The following is a 21,757-nucleotide window of genomic DNA, read 5'->3' on the forward strand; positions in this document are numbered from 1 at the left end:
CTACCCTTAGTTCAATCATCTAGTTAACTTATATTGCGTACTCTGCTCATTCTCAATCTTAACTCATTGTTTATGTCTTAGTTCAATCACCTAGTTAACTTATACCTATATGTACCGAGCTTAACTATCGTGTCTATAAAGTTGTTGGAATGAAGTGTGTATTGTAATCTATTATCTCAGTGTTATCATCAATTCAACCACCCCTTTATTATCCTAAAGAAAATAGGAGATCGATTATTTCACGGCGTCGATTGGCCAATCCTAACGGGAATCTACGACTCCCGTTGGCGTGCTTCCTCGCGATCACGTCTCTCCGGGAACGGTCGAACAACGTTGTTGTTCCGATGGCATGCAGGACGTTCCTTAGGGTTTTATGGCTTAGGTGGCTCCAGTAGATCGTCTAGGTCGAATGATACATTTATCTTCATTTTCGGTGGTGTTTTGGAGAGTGACTGTCTACTAGATTGCCATTGATGTACTCAAGGATTAGAATTGTTAATGTTATAATGTTAATGTCCATACATATTAGTTTTAGGTTTTCGCCCCAGTTGTTTTGCTGGTCGGTCGTGCAAGTTCGAATAAGGTCTTTTATCACAGCATGTGTTCGTTCGAGGGATCCGTTAGATCGCGGGTGGAAAGAAGTAGCTTTTATGTTTCAGATCTAGAACGTTTGTATCCATCGGTTTACATACGAAATTCCATCCCATATCCGACAGGTTACTTTTAGGTACGGAAAATATGTAAGCATAATGATCCAAAATTTCGTTAATGATGAACTTGTTTGTTTGGCCTTTTAAAGGAGAAAATGAGGTTTTGGTCAATTGGTCTTGGTTAGACAGGATAAATTGGTTACCTTGTTTGGTTTTTGTTCAATTTTGTCATCTGGGTTGACGGGTGTGTCAGTTATTACAGGTTGCTCTCTTACTCTTATACGGTCCAAGTTTCCTCGTTGACAATTTCAAGTAATTCGGCAATGTCCTCTGGCGCGGCTACTAAAGTTCGGTGATGTACCGATTTCCCTATCGCTTCGATCCGAGATAAAGTGTCGACTACATTGTTATCTAGCCCCTTTATATACACGATGTCGGTCGTGAATTGTCCAATATAGCCAAGGTGAAGGAATTGGCGCGGCAAACACTTGTCGACATTTTGATTGAACGCGCATGTAAGGGGTTTGTGATCTGATTCGTTTGGCGCGTTGCCCTCTTTCGCACCTTTTAACAGGTCGTTGAATGATTTGCTGCGTGCTTCCTGTATGAAACGTCGGTAGAAGTTAATCATTTCGAGGTATCTTCGCAGATGTTTGTCAGGGTACGGTACTTCGAAAGTAGCGTCAACAAGGTTCGGCTAGCGGTTTTATCCCGTCGGTGGTTACGATGTATTCTAAAAATGTGATTTCGCCCGTGCCACGTTCACATTTCGCAGGATTTATTACCACGGCGTACTCGTCTAAGCGTTTGAACAAAGTTCGCAAGTGTTAGCTATGTTTTTCTTCGTCTTATGAAGTGATCAGAAAGTCGTCGATATACGCGTAAACGAAATCTAAACTTTCGATACGTTTGTACCGCATTTCGAAATCTGAACATGGTATTAGTTTCTTCGAACAATCCGAACGGCGTCGTGATCGTTGTTTCTTCGACGAACTCGGGAGCTACATAAATTTGATGATACGCGCGTACGAGATCGATCCTCGAGAAGATGCGCTTATTATGTGGTTGTTGTGCGATATTTTCGATGTGCGGTGGCAAATGCCTATCGGGTATGTTGTGAGCGTTCAGCGCTCGGTAGTCGCCACAAATGATACGCCTCCGTCTTTTTTGGGCTCGATGAGCAATGGTGATGCTATTGCACTCTTGGACGGTCTAATCAGTCCTTGCTTTATCATCATCTTAAATTCCATTTTTATCTATTTGAACTGGTCGGGGCGAGACTTCGTTGAAGTTTGCTATTCATGGTGATCATGGCGTCGTCTTGATGTGGTGTTCCACACCGTGCCGTTCTGTACTTCTTCCGAAAATGGACTACCGTGTTAGGTCCAAGAATATTGGTAGTGTTGATAGTAGGTTTACTCGCGGATTATTATCTTCATTGACGCTACGCGGGCCTTGGCCGCGTATATCCCATTGATGACAATTTTGTTGTCGTTTAGAGGAGTCGTTTGTCTCGCGGGTTCGCGTGCAACCCATAGCAGTTCAAAAAGTCCATGTCGATGATGGGAGTTTGATTGTCAGCTAGAACAAAACGCCATTTGAAAGCTCGTCCGAGGGACAGGTTTAGGTTAACCACGATGTAACTGTATTTCGCGGTTTGCATTCTGTTGGCCACGAGTTCATACTCGCTTCTGATCGAGGGTGCGCGTCATCTGCTCTGCTAGTGCGCACATATATCGGCGCCTGTGTCCATAAGGAAGGGAATCCTCAAGGTCTTGTTCGTGACGAATATCGGCGGGATACAGAACCGTCTTCGCGCATCGCGTTCACGGACGGCTATTTCCGTGATTCCAGGTACTCGGGCAACGACACCTTTTTGCGCGGTTTTGCAACGTTGCGTGGTTGTAACAGAGGCCGGACAGACGCAATCTTTTCCTTGACTACGATCTACGACGACTCCTGCTTCGTCGTAGTGAGGGGCGGCCATTGTCGAAACTCAGCGCGCTTATATGGGCCCACAGTTGGATAATTTGTTCGTTCAACGCATTGTTGCTCCTGGCCCATGGTACGCTTTCTCTATCGTTTCGTATTCATTCACGTGTCTAGCTTACCGCTGCCATTCGGGATGTGCCTCGTTGAGTCTCATGGATACAGTTCGTCAACGCCGTCAGGGCTTTGGGGTTGGATTGCGTCGCGGCGACTAGTATCAGCTATGCCTTTGCTTGCAGGCGGCTCTTCCAAAACGTCAGGACAAACTGGTCTGAGAGCATGGGAATGTCTATTTCCTTTAAGTCGCGGTAGAACTGGAACGGCATTCGGTCTCCGATTTCCTCGCTCTCGAGCAATTTTCTCATTTTTATACCGTCGGAATTGGCCAGTCCGTTAATCAACTCGGTTTTAATGCGTTCATAGCGTCCCGTCTCCGGCGGACCGACCACTATATCCTCTACCTGAGTTAGGATTGTTTCATCTAGGTTCGCGACAATAGTAAGGCACTTCAATTTGTGACTCGCGTTACGCGCAAACTTAAGGTACGTTTCAAACGTATGCGGCCAAACGTCTAGGTGGTTGATAAGGATTTTCTCGAGAGTACGATTTGTGCAATTTATTGATTTGATTTAGTTTGTCAGGTATTCTATTTCGTTTGTAACCTGACAGATTTGCTTACCGGCGTTGACTAAACATATTAGTGTGGGCTGTCCTTCAATATATTAGCTTGAAGTCGGAGTTTAATCTTGTTCTGTCTGATGTTCTGAAATGGTTATATTTCTCTTATAGAGCTTGTGCGTTGTTAGCGACGTTGTACTGATACTTTGTAAGGAATGAGATTCGGAGTATTCCATCTTCGATTGGAGGAAAGTTGTTAGAGACTACGTCGAATTGATAATTTTTCTTGGGCATGACCAGGTTGCAAATTTTATCGCTGGTGTGTTTGTCATTGCCCATTAGGAAACTTTCTAGGTCAGAAGTTTTGTCGTTTAGTGGAACTTTTCCCTTTATGAGGTTTATTACTACTCCGCTATCGATGAGGAATGTAGTTCCTTTTCATTTTCTCGTTGCAATAAAATTGCCAGTAATCTTTCTGTGGTGGTGCAATTAACTCTAGGTACGTTGCTTCTGGGTTCCTCCACTATTTGGTTCACTTACGTGCGATCTTTCCATGCTGGGAGGATGGAAAATTTTGAGAATAATAACTCTCGTTCGAGTGTCCGTTCCTTAACACTTGGAACATATTAGTTTCGTTCGTCCTTTCGTTATTTACGTGTTCTAATCTTCATTGAGCTTCGTTCGGTTTGTGTGATATCAGTGTTATCGCTGGGCACCGTGCACTTTCTTCCTCTCTGATATATAGCTCCATTTCCGATGCGAGATTCTGGGCTCTGGCCAGCGTATCTGGTTGATTTGGGATAATTTATTGTCCGATGTCTTCTTTCAGATTCATAATGTATGCTTTTATTGCTTCGGTTTTCCCTTCTTTGTAGCGATTTTGCTGCTTATAGGTTTCGAATGTTTGTTTGGAATAGCACAAATTAGTTCGTTTAATTGTTAGCTGATAAGCATATTTTATCATTATATGCTTTCCATTTATCATTGTTTAGTCGATCTAACTTTGTAGCGGCAACTGGTCACTATATCTGGGATTGAAACGTTTTGCCTCTGTGCTTCGTATAAATCGTCATGGTTTTCTATTTTAGAAGCAATGGTTTTTGGTAGCTTTGGCTCTTGGCGTATCTGACATTCTTTATAAAGTCTTCTACACGAACGGTGTGCTTGCGTCACAAGGTTTCGACTTATACGCTGACAGCTTTTAATGGTATTTCGCCAGGGTTTTCCATAGAACTCGTAGAACCGTAGGTCTTCGATTTCTATGGCTTATGAAAGCCAGTTTGGTACATTACCTGGGCTCGTAGAATGCTCGTGTCTTCAACTGGGATGACCGTAGTCCTTCGGTTGCCAAGTTTCGTTCACTTCATCCTCGTTATCCAAGTGCACACGTACATGACGGAACCTCATAGCCACTTTTTTGAAGGTGAAGCTATGCTTAATTTTATATATCTGAATGTACGTATGCAAATACAATTTATTTTTACACCAATTCATATTTCTTCAAGTATTCTATTTCTTTGAAGATCAAAAACAAATATGAAAACTAGTTATATCAGCCAACCTTCATACCGCGCTAAGTGCACTGGTTGTCGTCAGTTAGCTGCGAAACCTGAGCAATTCGGACCGCAGTACCCATAAAAATACCAGGCGTAGGACTTGCCAGTGAGTATGCCAAATTATACAGTGACATTTAGTAACAAAAGTGATAAATAGTGCACGTGTCATCCTCTCTATGAAAACAATCAAGAAAATAAAAGAAGAAAAGGAAATAGAAGACAACGGAAATGGTGACGAAAGCAATAAATCGGAACCCTGCATAAGCGAAAATGAAGAAACCAACCAAAAGAAAGATCCTACTACTAAAATCGACCATGGACCTTCTTAGTTTCACAAGCCTGGCTTTCCAAAAGACGCGGAAACTCAAGCCTCCGCCAAACCTAATGAACAGGAACAAAAGGAAAGAAAGTAGAAGGTAAAAGCAAAGAAAAGAACACAATAGGAGACGCAAATCGCGAAAGACACGAAATCATGAACCCAACAAAATGCTTCCCATTAGCAGCAATACCAACAAGAAATTGACGAGCTACCTGCAAAAGTTGTCAACGAACAAATCGAAACCTTGTTAACGAGAAGACGACGTTGGTCTAATAGATTTCATAAACAGTGTCAGATACATCAGAAGCCAATGCTACGAAAACCATTATTTCCAAAATTGCTATCTTACATGAAAATAAAAATGCGAAAAGAAGTATCTCCTTCGCTATGATAGAAAACTGTGGAGATATATGCGTTGCATACAGGCACAACCTTTCAATACAAAACACAGTAGCCAGTTGCCAGTACGAACTTAGAACGACTAAACAATGAATACGGAAAGCGTAAAGTCAAAGAATACGCATTTCAGGTAACAATTAAACGAACTAATCTGTCATTTTAAACAAACCTTCAAAACCTGTAAGTTGAAGATTCGGTATAGAAGGAGAGAGAAACGACGCAATTAAAACACACGTCATGAATCTCACAGGAGATATCGGACAATAAGTTATCCCAAGTCAACCAGATATACTGGTGAAAGCCTATAATCTCGCATCGGAAATGGAGCTATATATCAGAAAGAACAAAGAGCACGGAGACCAGCCATAACACTGGCATCACACACTCTGAATGAAGCCGAAAGAAAATTTGAATACGTCCAAATGGGCAAATGAAACTAATGTGTTCCAAGTGTTTTGGATCGAACATTCATTCGAGTGCTGTTATTCTCAAAATTTTCGATTCACCCATCATGGAAAGATCCCACTTCGAGTGACCCAAATAATAGAATTCAGAAGCAACATATTTAGGGTCAATCGCACCACCACAGAAAGATTACTGCCAATTGTATTGCAACGAGGGGATGGAGAGGAGAATTCTTCCTCATCGATATCGGAACAGGAATAAACCCCATAAAAGAAAAAGCCCCACCAAACGATAGAATCTCTTCCCCAAAGAGTTTCTTAATGGACAGTGACAAACTCGATAGCAAGAAAATTTGCAATCTGACCATGCTAAAAGAAAACTATCAATTCAACGTAGTCTCTAACCACTTTCGCCTAATCAAAGATGGAATACTCCGAATTTCATTCCTTACAAAGTATCAATACAACGTCACTAACCCCAAACTAACTCTACACGAGATTACATTATCATTTCAAAACATCAGATAGGACCTGGTCAAACTCCCACTTCAACCCAATACATCAAAGGAAACTTCCGTGAAAGCCTTACCATTGTCGCGAACCTGGATGAAACAATCCTGGCTCAAGTGAAGGATATAGTGGTCGATCAGCCGGAGACGGGACGTTACGAACGAATTAAAAGCGAACTGGTTAAACGACTAGCCGATACGACTATAGAAATGAAAAAATTGCTCGATACCGAGGAAATCAGAGACTGAATGTCGTCCCAGTATTACCGTGACCTGAAGAAACTAGCCCTTATGGTCACAAACGAGTTCGTTCTGATGCTTTGGAAGATCCACCTGCCGGTAGACGTACAGTTAGACCTAGCCGCCGCGACGGATTCCAAGCAGAAAGCCCTGGCGGACAGAGTCCATTAGACTCGAACGAGTACATCCCGAATCGCAGTGGTAAGCAAGATGCACGGACGAATACAAAACGATAGTTTAAGCGAACGATAGGTTGGGCGCAACAATGCGTTGAACGAACAAATTATTCAACTGCGGGTGCAAAGAAGCACGCTGAGTTTCGGCAATGACCGCCCTACACAGCGAAGAAGCAGGAGTCGTCGTAGATCGTATTCGAGAGAAAGACTGCGGCAGCCCGACCACTGCTATCACCACGCGACGTTCCGAGACCACGCAAAGAAGTGTCGCTGTCCATGCACCTGGAGTCACGGAAACAGCCGTCCGTGAACGCGACGCACGAAGACGGTTCTGTATCCCGCTGTATATTTGTCACAGACAAAATTTTGAGGATTCCCTTCCTTATGGACACAGGCGCCGATATATGTGTGTACTTACAAAAATGATTACGCAGACCCCCGATCAGAAACGAGTAGGAACTGTTCGCAACCAACGGGAAACAAATCGCGACATTCGGGACCATTGTGGATAACCTGAACCTATCGCTCAGGCGAGCTTTCAAATGGCGTTTTGTTCTAGCTGACAATCAAACGCCCATCATTGACATCGACTTTTTGAGCTACTATGGGTTGCTCGTGGACTCGCGAAACAAACGACTGCTTTACACGACAACCCAATTGTCATCAATGGGGTACGCGGTTAAGTCCCCGTATCATCGATAAAGACGATAATCGGCGAAAAAACCTACTATCAAGTTCAATCGAAATTCTTGGATCTAACCCGGCCGTCCATTTTCGGAGGAAGTACACCACGGCGCGGTCTGGAACAACACGTGAAGACGACGTCAGGATCTCCCGTCAACTGCAACCCTCAATGACGTCTCCCCGCGACCAGTTGAACAGATAAAGATGGAATTCGAGATGATGATATGGCAAAGAGTGATTAGACCGTCGAAGTGCCCATTTGCATCATCGTCGCACATCGTTTCCAAAGAAGACGGAGGCCTATAATCTGTGGCGACTACCGAGCGCTGAACGCCCATAACATATCCGATAGATATTCGCCACCGCACATGGAAAATTTCGCACAGCACATGACATGCACATCCTCTCGAAAATCGATATTGTCCGCGTGTATCATGAAATTCCGGTAGCGCCCGAGGACGTCGAAAAACAGCGATCGCGATCACCTTCAGATTGTTCGCTGCAATTCATACCATGTTCGGATTTCGAAATGCGGCACAAACATATCGACGATCGTCGATGAAATCATACGCGGTTTAGATTTCGTTCACGCGTACGTTGACGACTTTTAGATAGCTTCGGAAGACGAAGGACAACACCGCGAACACTTGCGAATTTCATTTAAATGCTTAGACGAGCACGGCGTAGTAATAAATCCCGCGAAATCTGAATGTGGCGCGAGCGAAATAACATTTTTAGAATACGGTGTAACCATCGACGAGATAACACCGAATCATAACGAGATAGCCGAATCATGTTGACGCCATTATCTGCCAAGATACCTCAAAATGATCAACATCTACCGACGTTTCATACAGGAGCACGCAGCAAATCTACAACCATTCAACGACCTGTTAAAAGGTGCGAAAGAGGGCGACGCGCCCATCAAATGGTCGGAGCAAATTCGAGACAGTTTTAGCGAACCGAAACGTGTTCTAGCGCATCCGATTACGCGATGGAAGCAGTCCTGCAACAACGCGTCAACGATACATGGCAGCCGTTAGGATTCCTTACGAAATCCTTGACCCCGGCGCAGCGAAAGTGTAGCGCGTATGATCTACTCGCGATGTACACCGCGGTTAAACGCTTTGGACACGCTTTACATACGCATTCAATCAAAATCTCGACAAGCGTTTGCTGCGGCAATTCCATCAGCTTGACTGTATTGGACAATTCACGACCAACATCTGGTATATAAAGGGGCTAGATAACACTATAGCCGACACTATATATTAGATGGAAGCGGTAGGGAAATCAGTAGAACACTGAACTTTAGTATCCGCGCCAGAGATCGTTGCGGAATCACACGAAATTGTCAACGAGAGCACCTGGACCGTATAAGAGCAAAAGAGCAACCTGTAATAACTGACACACCCGTCAACCCAAATAACAAAATCGCAATGGACATATTCGGATCTCTCACAAAAACCAAACAAGGTAACCAATCTATCTTGTCTATCCAAGACCAATTGACCAAATACCTCATTCGCTCCCTTTAAAAGGCCAAATAGCCAAGTCGATCATTAACGGAATTTTGGATCACTACACGTACATATTTTCCGCACCTGAAAGTATCACATCTTATCGAAATTCATAGTTTATTGTGAATACCCAATATGTATTAAAAATTGTATCTTGGTTTAAATAAACTTTAATAAAAATAAAAGCAGTGGTTGGCGCCTTAGGTTACGAAGGTTCGGGACCCGGGATCGAATCTCGGCGCCCGTAATACTATTTTTCTTCCACGCATCTAAATTAGAAGAAAAATAGCAGTACCCCAGCAGCGACATCTACAGCCAGCATCTCCAATCATCACGGACATCACATACACCTCAGACCTTATTCGAACTTGCACGACCGAACGACAAAACGACTGGAACGAAAACCTAAGTCTGATATGTATGGGATATAATACTTCAGTACACGAAACGACGGACATCACATACACCTCAGACCTTATTCGAACTTGCACGACCGAGCGACAAAACGACTGGAACGAAAACCTAAGTCTGATATGTATGGGATATAATACTTCAGTACACGAAACGACGGGACATACCCCATTTGAACGAACATTTGGGCGACAAGCTAACATGCCATTCTCAATATCAACAACAGCCAGCCTAATTAAAGAACAATTGTTTAACCTCTGGAAAAATTGATATAAAGCATATATAGCGAAAGCAAGACAAATAACCTAATGGAACAAAAGGCGATATCAGAGCGATTAGACACGAAAAGTTATTGAAACATAACATAGTTTACTGACGAGACCACCAATGGCTGGGACCAGCAGAAATTCTTTTATCCAATCGACCCACCTATTTTATTGAATATCAAACGCAAATAATCCATGTTAACAGATTACAACTTTACTATCCAGAAATAAGGCCATAATATTAACAATTTCGACCCTTGAATACATCTGTGGCAATCTAGTAGACAGTCACTCTCCAAAACACAAACGACAACGAAGATAAATGGACCATTCAAAATAGACAAACCACCAGAGTCACACGCTTTAACGGAGCAAAGCAGAGCTAAGAAGGGAGGAATGTCACAGAGCCATAAATTAGCAATAGAAAAACTAAAGGAGCCTAACCTCGTCTAACCGTCTTCGACGTGACTTCAGCAGCAAATTGCCGTGGCGCGTAGTGGGATAATATTGTAAAACACAGGACGTTTCACAAGAGAGAATTTTTTCGTTTCTGTATTAGAATTTTCTAATTTTCCTATTGTTTTATCATTCTTGCATTAACAAAAATTGACAAACTGATTAATCAGATGATATATGAATTTCCATAAAGTTAGATGAACAAAAAAAATAACGATGAATGTGCAATTTTTAATCAAATTTTGAAACCGGTCATTTGACCGGGCCTGGTAAGGTTAGGGTTAACATCCTAGAAAATCAAGGTCAAGCGTAAGAATGCATGTTGTTAGTAGACCGTAGTTCTCAAACATATTTAACGACTGCACAGAAAATTAGGTTTAAAAGCAAAAAAGCTATCTATACTTGTTATCATTACCAAGGAACTGACATTCGAACCAAACCACCTGGCAACGACCAAAATAATCTCATGTCATAATTGTTACACAATTTAACATTTTTAATCATCAATGATGTCTGAAACGGTTTAGCAACCGATAGTCCACACTAAACCATCATTCAGTCGATATCTACCTTGCAGACCCGACACTTTAGAAAGTGTCTGAAATGGATAATCTTGTCGGTGCCTTAGGACCTCCTTACAAATGGAAAAATCACGCTAGCAGGTGACACAGACTCAACGTATTTTGCATGTAATTATATACGATCGAGTTTTGTACGCGATAATTGATCGCCGTGGAGTCTCGATTTTCGACCAATTACGGAGAAAATACTGTACATCGTTCTTTACGATCATTAAGTTACTACAACTAACAACACTTCATAATGAACACTCAATACATTGATGAAAAACTCTAGCGAGAGTCGAAATAATAAATTATTATCGTTAAGTCCTTTTATTGACAAAGATGGCATAATAATGATTGAAGATGATTAATGTACGCGAAGCTGCCATCTCACACAGCTAATTATTCAAAAACAACACAAATCACAGAAACCGTTAGGATGTTTACTGTCGCGTGCCGCTACAAATATTTCTTTTAAGGAGAGCTATAGAATTACTCCATACCTCTGGTAGGTAAAAACGTTCGTCCCCTGACCGCGGTTACGTTAGGCGACTGGTTGTCACCTCGAGCCCAAGCTCATTATCACAAATCTCGAAGAAATACAATCGGATCGAATGACGACAATTGTTTAATTACACCTGAGGTAGAACCTAAATTACGGTGTTAATGGATTTTCCCGAAGTTCCAGAGGGAAGGCTCCGATGTCCTTTCATCTCCGACATATATTTGAATATGTATCATATTGTCACGTCCCGCGCTGCGCACGCGCCGTAGCGTAGACTAAACTACCAATAGCGTGAGTGAGCGTTTCAATATGAGATTCAAATAAAATTTAACAATTTGTATAGAAACCAAATTCGAGCCTCACAACCCCCACGGAATAACCCGCCACATGACGACCCCTCCACGGTAGACCTAATTATAAATAAGCGTAGCGACATAGAAGTCACGCAGATAGACGGAGAGATAATTCCTTAGTTCAGAGTAGTTAATTCCTCGGTTCTGTGTGATTAGTTCCTCAGTTCTTGGTGATTAATTCCTTGGTTCTTGGCGATCAGTTCCCCAATTCTTGGCAAATAATTTCTTTGTTCATAGCGATTAGTTCTCAATTCCTTTAGCTCTTTATTTCTCAGTTCCTTTGCCTTTCAATTCTTTACTTCCTTAGTTTTTCAACTCTTAGTTCCTTTAGCTCTTAGTTTTTGCTCTTAGTTCTTAAGGTCTTTAGTCCTTTAGTTTTTAGCTTTTAGTTCTTTGTTTCATTAGTTCCCAGTTCTTGTCAGTTTGTTAATCGACGTGTTGATATTTGTCAATTTGTAAATTATTGAAAATCAATTAAATTAAAATCTTGTAATTAATAAAAGCGAAAACGTATCGCGAACGATTGTAACTTCGAGCATTCGAAATCTCAACGACAATTCTGTCAATACCGAATTAGAATTAGAATAAACATTTGTTGTGGAAGATATTTGTCTAATAATATAATAGGATTAAGCGAACATTTATTTTCACCAACCTTAATCCTCTCCCGTGCCAGTACTCCTGCGCGTAGCAGGTTAGCCGAAACGTGGAGTTTAATTGCCAATCGCATTAAACATCAGACAACGCTACCATTTAATATAAATTCAAAAATTAACGGCAACACAACCAAAATAAATCAAATAAAAACGTAACAATATATAATATATATCGGAGATGAAAGGGCATCGGGGCCTTTCTTTTGGAATGTTTGGGAAGGTCCCCAATATTTTAGTCCAGATTCTTATTATAGCTACGCTTCAATAATAAAACTGCGAAATAGTTGTAATGTTATGGAGGCCCGAGGTTGGTAGGCTTGGGCTCGAAGTGACAACTAGTCACTGAACGTAGATACGGTTCCGGGAGAGACGTGTACCTAACAGAGGTATGGAATAATTATATAACTCCTTAAAAACAAAGATTGGCCCGAGAGGTACGGAGAGGAGTATATAAGGGCAGTTCCATTTGTATGTACTGCGATTCAGTTCATTCTGATAAATTCTACTTGTACGTTGTTTCACACCAGAATCGTGTGTCACATCGCATTCGTTATCCCGTTTACCGTGGATTCGTTATCGAACCTAATGTTCTATCGCCGCTATTACTTGTTAACTTGTTGCCGGTTTAAAAGACACTATAAAATGTAAACGAAGTTGAAAATGTTCAAATGTATTGACTTGTGAAGTATACTATGAAAAGATTGTTATTTAATAAGGTTTTGGGTTTATAAAATAACGATTCACTTAGATTCGTTTTCTCCAATATATTTCAGTCTGATAATTCAGTCTTATAACACGTCTTACCACACAGGAATCTCCAAGTCAATAGAACAACGTGGTCGACTTCTAAGACAAAAGAGCGTCGTTAGAAGTCGTACCAACTTAGCTTGTAGCAACCAGTGATCATACCAACTTAACATTTCTCAACAAAGATTCATACAATAATTCCTATTTTGTATACGTTAAAAGAATTTTGCAAATTCTGTGATATGGCAAAACATCAACCAGATTTAATTTTGTGTAGAAAACAACCGGGAGTTGGTAAGATTTATACATGTACTTAAATTGCAATTTTGAATGTTAGGTTAAGTTTGCTTTATATATTTTTTTATGAAATTCGTACTTAAAGACAAAAGAAATTATTTTATTACTGTTATATTTAAATAAATATTTAATTATTACAGATTTTAACTATAATATATTTTCATAAGAAATATATATGTAGTGATATTGTTACATAAACAAACAACAAACTTCCTTAATAAATAATTAGATCTGTTTGTGCCTTCATTATTAATGGATTATATAACAGTAATTTTTCAAAATATATGTGTCAAAATTCTTGTATAGATATATGTATCTGTATACAATTTTTTACCTTTTACCTTAACTTCTATAAAATTAACCTTCTATTTACATTGTACTCCATTTACGTAGAAATTTATAAAATGAAGAAGTAAAATTACAATTATGGGATAAATAGATTTATACATAAAAACGTAACCAATATCGTATAATTGTTATATGATAATAATAACATGATGTATGTCCATTATTGAACTTTTTATGATGAAAATCGAATTTTTTATTTTTAGCCATAGGGAGGTTATGTGAGGAATGTGACGATACATGTGTAATTTGTGATTCTTATGTAAGACCTTGTACTGTGGTTCGGACTTCTGATGAATGCAATTATGGATCTTATACAAATATTAATAGGACAGAAAACGACGTTTGTTTAATCGAAACTGAATGCAATACTCGTCACAACGAATATAATACTCTCTCTCTCTCTTCCCCTCCCTCCCTCTCTCTACAACACTAACGACTCTACTTTTTGACGACTCGATTAGGTTTCACGACTCTACCCTTCGACCTAACGTAAACTTTTTTTTATGATACTACAGTATATATGACTTATAATGTGTAGTAATAGATTAAGATTTGAAATTTGATTTGTTGCAGCGTGATGGTTGTCCAAAGATTGTAAATCTTGGGAGTTCAAAGACTGATCTATTTTATGAAAGGATAAAATATGGGTTCAAAAGAAGATAAGAACTGGTACCAACAATTTTTGATGTGTACAAAATGTTTCTAATGTTGCAAATAAACAACTTTTTTTATAAAATTGTAATAATATCTATTTTTTAAGTTAAAAACTTAATTTCAAATTCGCGATCATACAATCTTTTTGTTACAAAATGTGTGTATGAATTAACGTTTTTGTAAGTTGTAAAGAAATTTGAAGTGGGGAAATAAATTGTAATCGTGCGTAGAAAAGCGTTGTACTTCTTCTTTTATATAAATATTATCTTGCATAAAATAATACCGTGTTTTGAAAAATGAATACCAACACCCTTTGACAATTTCAAAAATCTTTATTTTAATCGCATATTTAGTCCATAATTTAATTTATAAAATTAGATTTGTAATAGAATTGCCACTCTACCAAGAATCCACTTACTAGTTCTCTCCTTAGTGCTTAATTTGAACGTCTCAACATAAGTAGGACCTCGCGATCGAGTTTTATACACAGGACATTCATACATATTCTTTAAATCTTGTTTGCCCTGTGTAATCGCCCTAATATACATTATTGGTAATAATGGAAACAATTCTTTAAATCGAGAGTCCATGATACATCCTGTTTGAACGTCCCATCGTGCACCTTCCATGTACAATCCGTTTATATATGCGCCTTCTCTTGGTGCTGATCTGTAAAGTTTTAGTGAAAAATCTATTATTACTACTCTGGAATAAAATTTATACAAATTGTTTCTTTTTTATTTCTCTATTTATTTAAATTTTACAATTTGTCCAGTAGGACATTTGGTAAAATATTATAGCTCAGTGGTATAATAATATAACATGTGGGTGGCTTACCATCTTCGTGTTTGTTAGGTTATGTCCTTTGTGAGATCTGTTGGGTGTTCCCTATACAAATTGTAACTGAATTTTGTTAACGATGAAAACTAGTGAGTTTATTTAAATAAATGTACTTGAAATAAATATTAAAAATATTTAAAAATACAGTTAAGTTATCTTTATTTATTAATACTTTAAAATATTTGCATATACACATATTATTTTTGTAAGTGTTATCTGTTTATGGATGGTCCTTGAAACAGTCCTTAGGTTATTATACGTCCTTACTAATTACGGGAAAGCAGGTAGTTACCTAATGGGAAAAACACAGTACGTGACTAATGAAAAGCTGGTTTTTCCCAGAAACAATATTACCTACTAGCCACGTTGGTAGGAGGCTTCCTCCTCCTATCTTCATTTATTAACGTGGCCTACAACCAATTGGCATCGAGGATCGTTACCCTCACTTTTCTTAACGAAAGGTGCGAACAGCGAATCCGCGTTGTTAATTAAAAAGGGCACACCCACACTGAGCTTTCCTCCGTAATGAGACGAGAACACCTAAAGAGCAATAGACAAAACCATCGAACAGTGAACATCTCTCCGATCAGTGCTAGAAAATAGCTGTGCTAGAAAATAAAGACAGTAGTTGTGTTACGACTCAGTTACATTATTTCATCAACCTACCCTTAAACATTTCGAGCTACGATCAACTTTGAAGATTGAGGATCAGCAGACCACTGCAACAGAGCAGACACTTTTGACGTTTTGACAAAGGAACACCGCAACGGAACCATTCCTACGGGCTAAACGATCAAGCTGAGCAAACTCTGGATTCTTTTGCCAAATGCAGAACGAGAAGAGACAACTTCTCTAGAAATTCAAGTACATATAGCGCAGACAGTAGAACTAGTATAATAATGGCAACGCCACGAGAAAATAAAACCGGAACTGATAGCGGAATAGACCCAACAGTTAAGGCTATGTGTGATGCAATGCTGAAGCAATGCGAAATAAACAGTCAACGAGTGAAAATGCTTTTACTACGTCTAGATAGAATTGTAGCGAGAACACAAATGGGAGCTGTATCAGAGGCCACTATTAAAGAACCGTCTAGTGGGAGTTGTCAGGATAGTTTAGTTTCTAATAGTTTGAATAAAAGCTTGGAGAAGAAAGACGTTACTGTAGAAAATGAAGAGATGGTTTTGAAAGAATTTCCAAAAGAATTGCAGTGCAATGTAAATGTATCAATTGACACCGCTTCACAGGATTATATTTTCACTAAAACAGACTTAATGTTTGATGTCAATAGCTCGACAGAATACCAGAAATTGTCTTTGAAACGAAGGAAAGAAGATATTGGCAGCATTGTATAATGATTTGTCACAATCCTCGTGACAAGATACTCAAAATTCACAAGAATGGTTTGATAAAAAAAGTAAAAGTTTGGGAGAAGCAGTAAAAGATCATAACAAGGAGGATAATATTTCAATGAGAAATATTTTGGACGACGATGCAAATAAAGAAAACAAAATTGAAATGAAGGAATTAGAAGCAGTTAGTAAATCAACTGCTGAAAATGATACAAAATCAACAGACAACGTTGAACAAAATATGTCATTAGAATCCATACAAAAAGCAAAAGATAATGCTTACAGTAATGAAAATTTCCTTATAAAAGAAGACCAAATGATGACAGCGAAAAGTGCTTGTGACAGTGCAGAACCAGAAACTTCAGCAGATCTTATGTTGAGAAATTTAGATGCTAATACACAAGAGAAGTCTTTAGAAAATAAAAATGACAAACGTCTATTTCCATCTATGTTAGATGGTAGTAAACGGAACAATCGTTATAATGTTGCTGTAATGCCTGCTACTTCGCCAAAATTTGAAGAAATTGTTTACAATCAAACAAGACAGTCAAACACAAATAAAATTTTGCGAAGCGCTTTAAAAGCGGACAGCGCAGAACCTCGTCGGACTCCTTCTCTCAGACATCTCGTGTAGAGGCGCCGAAGTTTGGGAACCATGACCGCCATCATTTCCCCCCAGATCCGGCTCGTGATCCCATCCGAGCCTCTCATTTGTCAAACTGTTGTATTTATTACTCTGTATGATTGTGTGTTATTTTTCTATATTGTGTGTTATTTTTCTATATTGTGTGTTATTTTTCTATATTGTGTTATTTTTCTATATTATGTGTTTTTTTTCTATATTGTGTGTTATTTTTCTATATTGTGTGTTATTTTCTATATTGTGTGTATCACTGTCTGCGCAATGTAATAATAATAAGTTCAATTTGCCATGATGGAAGAATCGAGTCTAATAACTACATTCATATGGGAAATTCCTGTAACATTTTAATAACATTTTATTCGGAAAGTTATACAAAATTTATCGTGTAAGGTATTGGTAGCATTGATTGGTATCCTTACAATTTTTTTCAAATTTTGACGATATGTTATTGAATATATAAACTATCCATTTTTTAATTTTCGCAAAGGCTACCATTACCGAGATGGACATATTCGTCTTCAAAGTTGGAAGTTTTAAAATATAATAAACCGCAATAAAAGTGACTTTTTGATTAATTACAACCTTTCTTGTTAAAAGACTGACATATTTAAAGAAATTTCAGCTCCGACCTCACCATTTTTGAATAATAGTAACGTAAAATATGTAATGTTACTAAATTCAGCGTCCAAAATGCCGTGTATATTATAATGTGAAATCGTTATTTCCATTTCGAAACTGTTTATTAATATGCGCGTATAAAATATGTAGAAAGCTAAGACATTTTATGGCTTCTTCAAGTCCTGGCTCGTTTTATTTTTGATTGATATTACCGTCGTGCTATAAATACCGTAATTAATACTCAAACTTGTTAGTTTTATTACATTTATTACATTATAACTATTAATGCCTTAATATGTGATTTTATATTGTGTTAAAATAAAAAATTCACAAATAATAAATACACTGTATAATACAACAATCCACCTAACCCCTAACCACAACCTAACCCCAATCCACGTATAAAGTTGCGAACTACTTGGAATAATTCAGAAATAATACTCACACTAGAAATCTGTGTGCGGCTGTGCAAGCTCATTTTCTTGGAATCTTCAGTAAAGGAATGTATTATTCAAAATACATAAGTAGGCACTTGTCACAAATATATTTACTTTTTTTGTGTATTGAAAAGTTAAACCATGTTAGTGTCTCGATTTATCATTTTGACGACAAATAAAAAGTTCTTGCACAATCTATAGCCTTATGTAATCTAAGAGATTTGCTAGTGGATGCTAAGAAGTACAGGATAAAGAAAAGTTCAGTGCTGGGACCACCATAGTGTTATTCTACAGCCTCTGTGTGGTGGAAATTAATATAAAAATGTTGCCGAAAATTTGACCTTGACCTTGAAATTTCAGATCAAAAGGTCATATTTTTCTACTTATATCATATTCTACTTATTACAGGGACCAATTTTGTAACAAGAATTATCAATCACAACTCAACCATTCTCCTGCAAAATGATGTTGAAGTTTCCTGTACAGGTCAACACAAAGTGAGAGTGATTTTCTGATTGCGAATCTAAAGAAGAAATTGTAAATGGCGTTTTGTTTTAAAATGTAAGAAAAATTGAACCAATACACCAGAAAAAAAACTGTATCCGCTGCTGAAAATTACAAATGATGGAAAACATGGTTCCACGCCATTAGAAAAGATATTTCTTTTTCTATGAAGATACGGTGGTCCCTCAATCTACGGAGCACTTCTTTTACGCGAGTCCCTGTTTTATGCGGTAAATTATAACACATTTTAAGCGGAAGTTTTTTAGCGCGATCTTATCTTACGCTGCCGGTAGCGTTAGTGCCGTATGAGATGAAGATGAAAGTACATTACGTTGTGCTAGTCATCATATTTTATGATTACATACATATTTTTACATATTTTTTCTTTTATGCTGACAGGCATTGTTTACGTGATTTTCATTCGTGTAAAACGAATCCACGTGGAACGGATACTCCGCATAAATTGAGGGGCAGATGTAATTATATTGTAAGCATTTTGCAAGTGTATAAATCATTCGTGTATAATGTATAATATAATATAAATCATATCATAAGTGGAAATAGATCAACTACTGAGATATAATATAAACAAAATCTATTAAATAATTACAACTTGCCTAGTTTATGTTATACGTCAATAATAAAATTAAAATATGGCATAATATATTAAGTTTAATGTTAATATTTTAAGGAAACAAATAATGTGAACATCTTCTCATATAGCTGCTTTTATACTTCGGGCGCAATGACATGACAACAGGTCTGGAAAAAAGTCAATATACATAGCAAGGAAAGATCTCGTTCTGATATAACACAGATATGAAATTCTCTAGGGCAACACTACGAGAGTGCCCAAAATTATTAATGAACCATATGAATTTGTGCAATTCCACTAAAACGTAGGTCCGATTAGCGACATAAATATGGTATGGCTTTTATTCATACCGATGAATTCTAATACTATCAGAAGTTAATATTTATTTTGTTAGAATTTAATCTTGAAATTAAGATTAATAAACTGTGGAAGACACAATGTGTGTATTGAAACAATATTATATGATTTTTATTAAACAAAGTTATAGTAGAATACAAGTAAACGTTATGAATGTTGACAGTTGGCTAGTTATTCTCAGACTGACTAAGTGATCCATGGCCCTTGGAAAGATTTTGAATCCCCACTCTCTATACAGTAATGAGTGTGACCTATGTGGATGCCTTTGTGGCGGCACGTGTCACGGAACCTTCCAGCAGCTTCGCGATGCAAAGCGCTATGCCATCAAAGCGCGACACCGACGTGCCGAATGTTCCGTCCATATCCTTATACTTCTTCCGCCGAATTCTCGGAAGAGCATGCACGCGCTAGCAGCCGCGGTACATCTAACGAACGCACGCTAGTGGGGATAGCGCTGGGCGACGAAGGGAATAATCCGATCGGTCGATCACCTCATCTGTACGCGATTAATATCGTTGTATTCCAACATATTTTATTACATTTATTATTTAACAAATATCTATATATCATTATTACAATTATATTTACTTACAATTACATTACAATTATTCATTCACCTACCATTTTTATAATTAGTTTGTTATTACTTTACGCTAGCGTTGCAGGTCGTCTCGCTCTGACTAGATTGAAATAAGTAGTCTAAACCGAAACCCAATATATTGACGACATTCGCTTTTGATTGAATCATAATAAACATATTATAGTATCGTAAATATAATAATATTTAGTTTAGTGAGGTGTATGTGTTGTCCGTGATAATTATAGCCACTGGCTGTAGATATCGCTGCTGGAGTACTGCTATTTTTCTTCTAATTTAGATGCGTGGAAGAAAAATAGGACTACGAGCGCTGGGATTCGAACCCGGGTCCCAAACGTTCGTAACCTAAGGCGCTAACCACTGCCTTTTTTTTTTTTTTTTAATAATGTTTATTTAAACCAAATTACATATTAATACATTTGGGTATTCACAATAAACTATGAATTTGATAATATGTGTTTGGTAAAAGTACCGATACGCGACGGTACGACATAGCCATACTATATTATGTGTCGGCGCTTTACATTTTTTGTGTTAAGATCTAATCTTTGGATTTAAGCCGCTGGGGAGCGAAGCTTTTATGTAATTTTGTTTTTGGTTGGTTTTTCTGTCCTGGAAACTTGATAGCAAAACAGGACGCTTCGGTAGTCTACTTTTTGGGTGCTGTGTAACTTTGGAGAGGGGAGGGATGAGAGGGAGGGGGAGGGGGATGTTAAATAGGTTTATTTACAAGATTTACAATATTTACAATGATTACACCTGTGTTATACAGGGGCAGAATTGAGTTCTTTCGGTTTAATGATTTTCTCTATTATTTTATTATGGATTCGGTATCCACCAATATTTTCTTGTGCTTTTTCTGTGTTCGTCTTTAGTGTCTTTTAGAGGGAGAGCCATGTTGTATCTCCACCTAGTGTCTGCGGTTTGTCCATTTAAATTTTCTTCGTAGAGTACAGTTTTGGTCCCTATTTTTCTTTTTATGTGATAAATTATTGGGATGTTATTTTGGTCTTGGAGGTAGTTTTTTTCGTCTAGCTATAGGAAAGCTTCTAGGGGGATGTAGCCTGTTGCCAGAGTATTTTTGTAATATGCGTTATTTGGGAATAAGCAACTGAAGATCAAGCTATTTTCTTTTATTTTCGCCGCTTGCGCGAAGTGGTTTCTTATTAATTTTAAGATGTGACAGTCTATGCGGTGAATGTTGGCTAGGTCATAGATTGTTTTGTTTTTGACATATTTTTTGTATCCGCTGTGTTCGGATCTGTAAGTACTCAAGCAAGCTCTGATGCATTTTCTTTCGAATATGCGAATATTTTCCATTTGGAAGGCTGATATGTTGTACCAGATTGGGCAGCCGTAGGTTATGGTCGGTCTGATTAGTGCTTGGTAGCACAGGATTTTTACTTTCCTGTTGATATGTTTGGAGTAGAATAATCTTTTTGTGTGCCAGAATGCTTTGCTGGCTTTGGAGAGTTGTATTTCGATGTGCTGCT

General features: G+C 38.3%; 1 long non-coding RNA gene across 1 annotated transcript in view; it reads left to right on the forward strand.

The window, feature by feature from the left end:
• Nucleotides 1–13,979, forward strand: part of LOC138188758 (uncharacterized) — a 38,416-nt gene extending 24,437 nt beyond the window's left edge. The window contains exons 2-3 of the long non-coding RNA XR_011175651.1: nt 13,299–13,315; nt 13,870–13,979. This is a non-coding gene — a long non-coding RNA (uncharacterized LOC138188758). The remainder of the gene's footprint in view (nt 1–13,298; nt 13,316–13,869) is intronic.
• Nucleotides 13,980–21,757: the final 7,778 nt, after the last annotated feature.

This window comes from Bombus flavifrons, chromosome 17 (assembly GCF_040668555.2).
Source record: "Bombus flavifrons isolate JBK064 chromosome 17, iyBomFlav1_principal, whole genome shotgun sequence".
Taxonomy (NCBI): Eukaryota; Metazoa; Arthropoda; class Insecta; order Hymenoptera; family Apidae; genus Bombus; species Bombus flavifrons.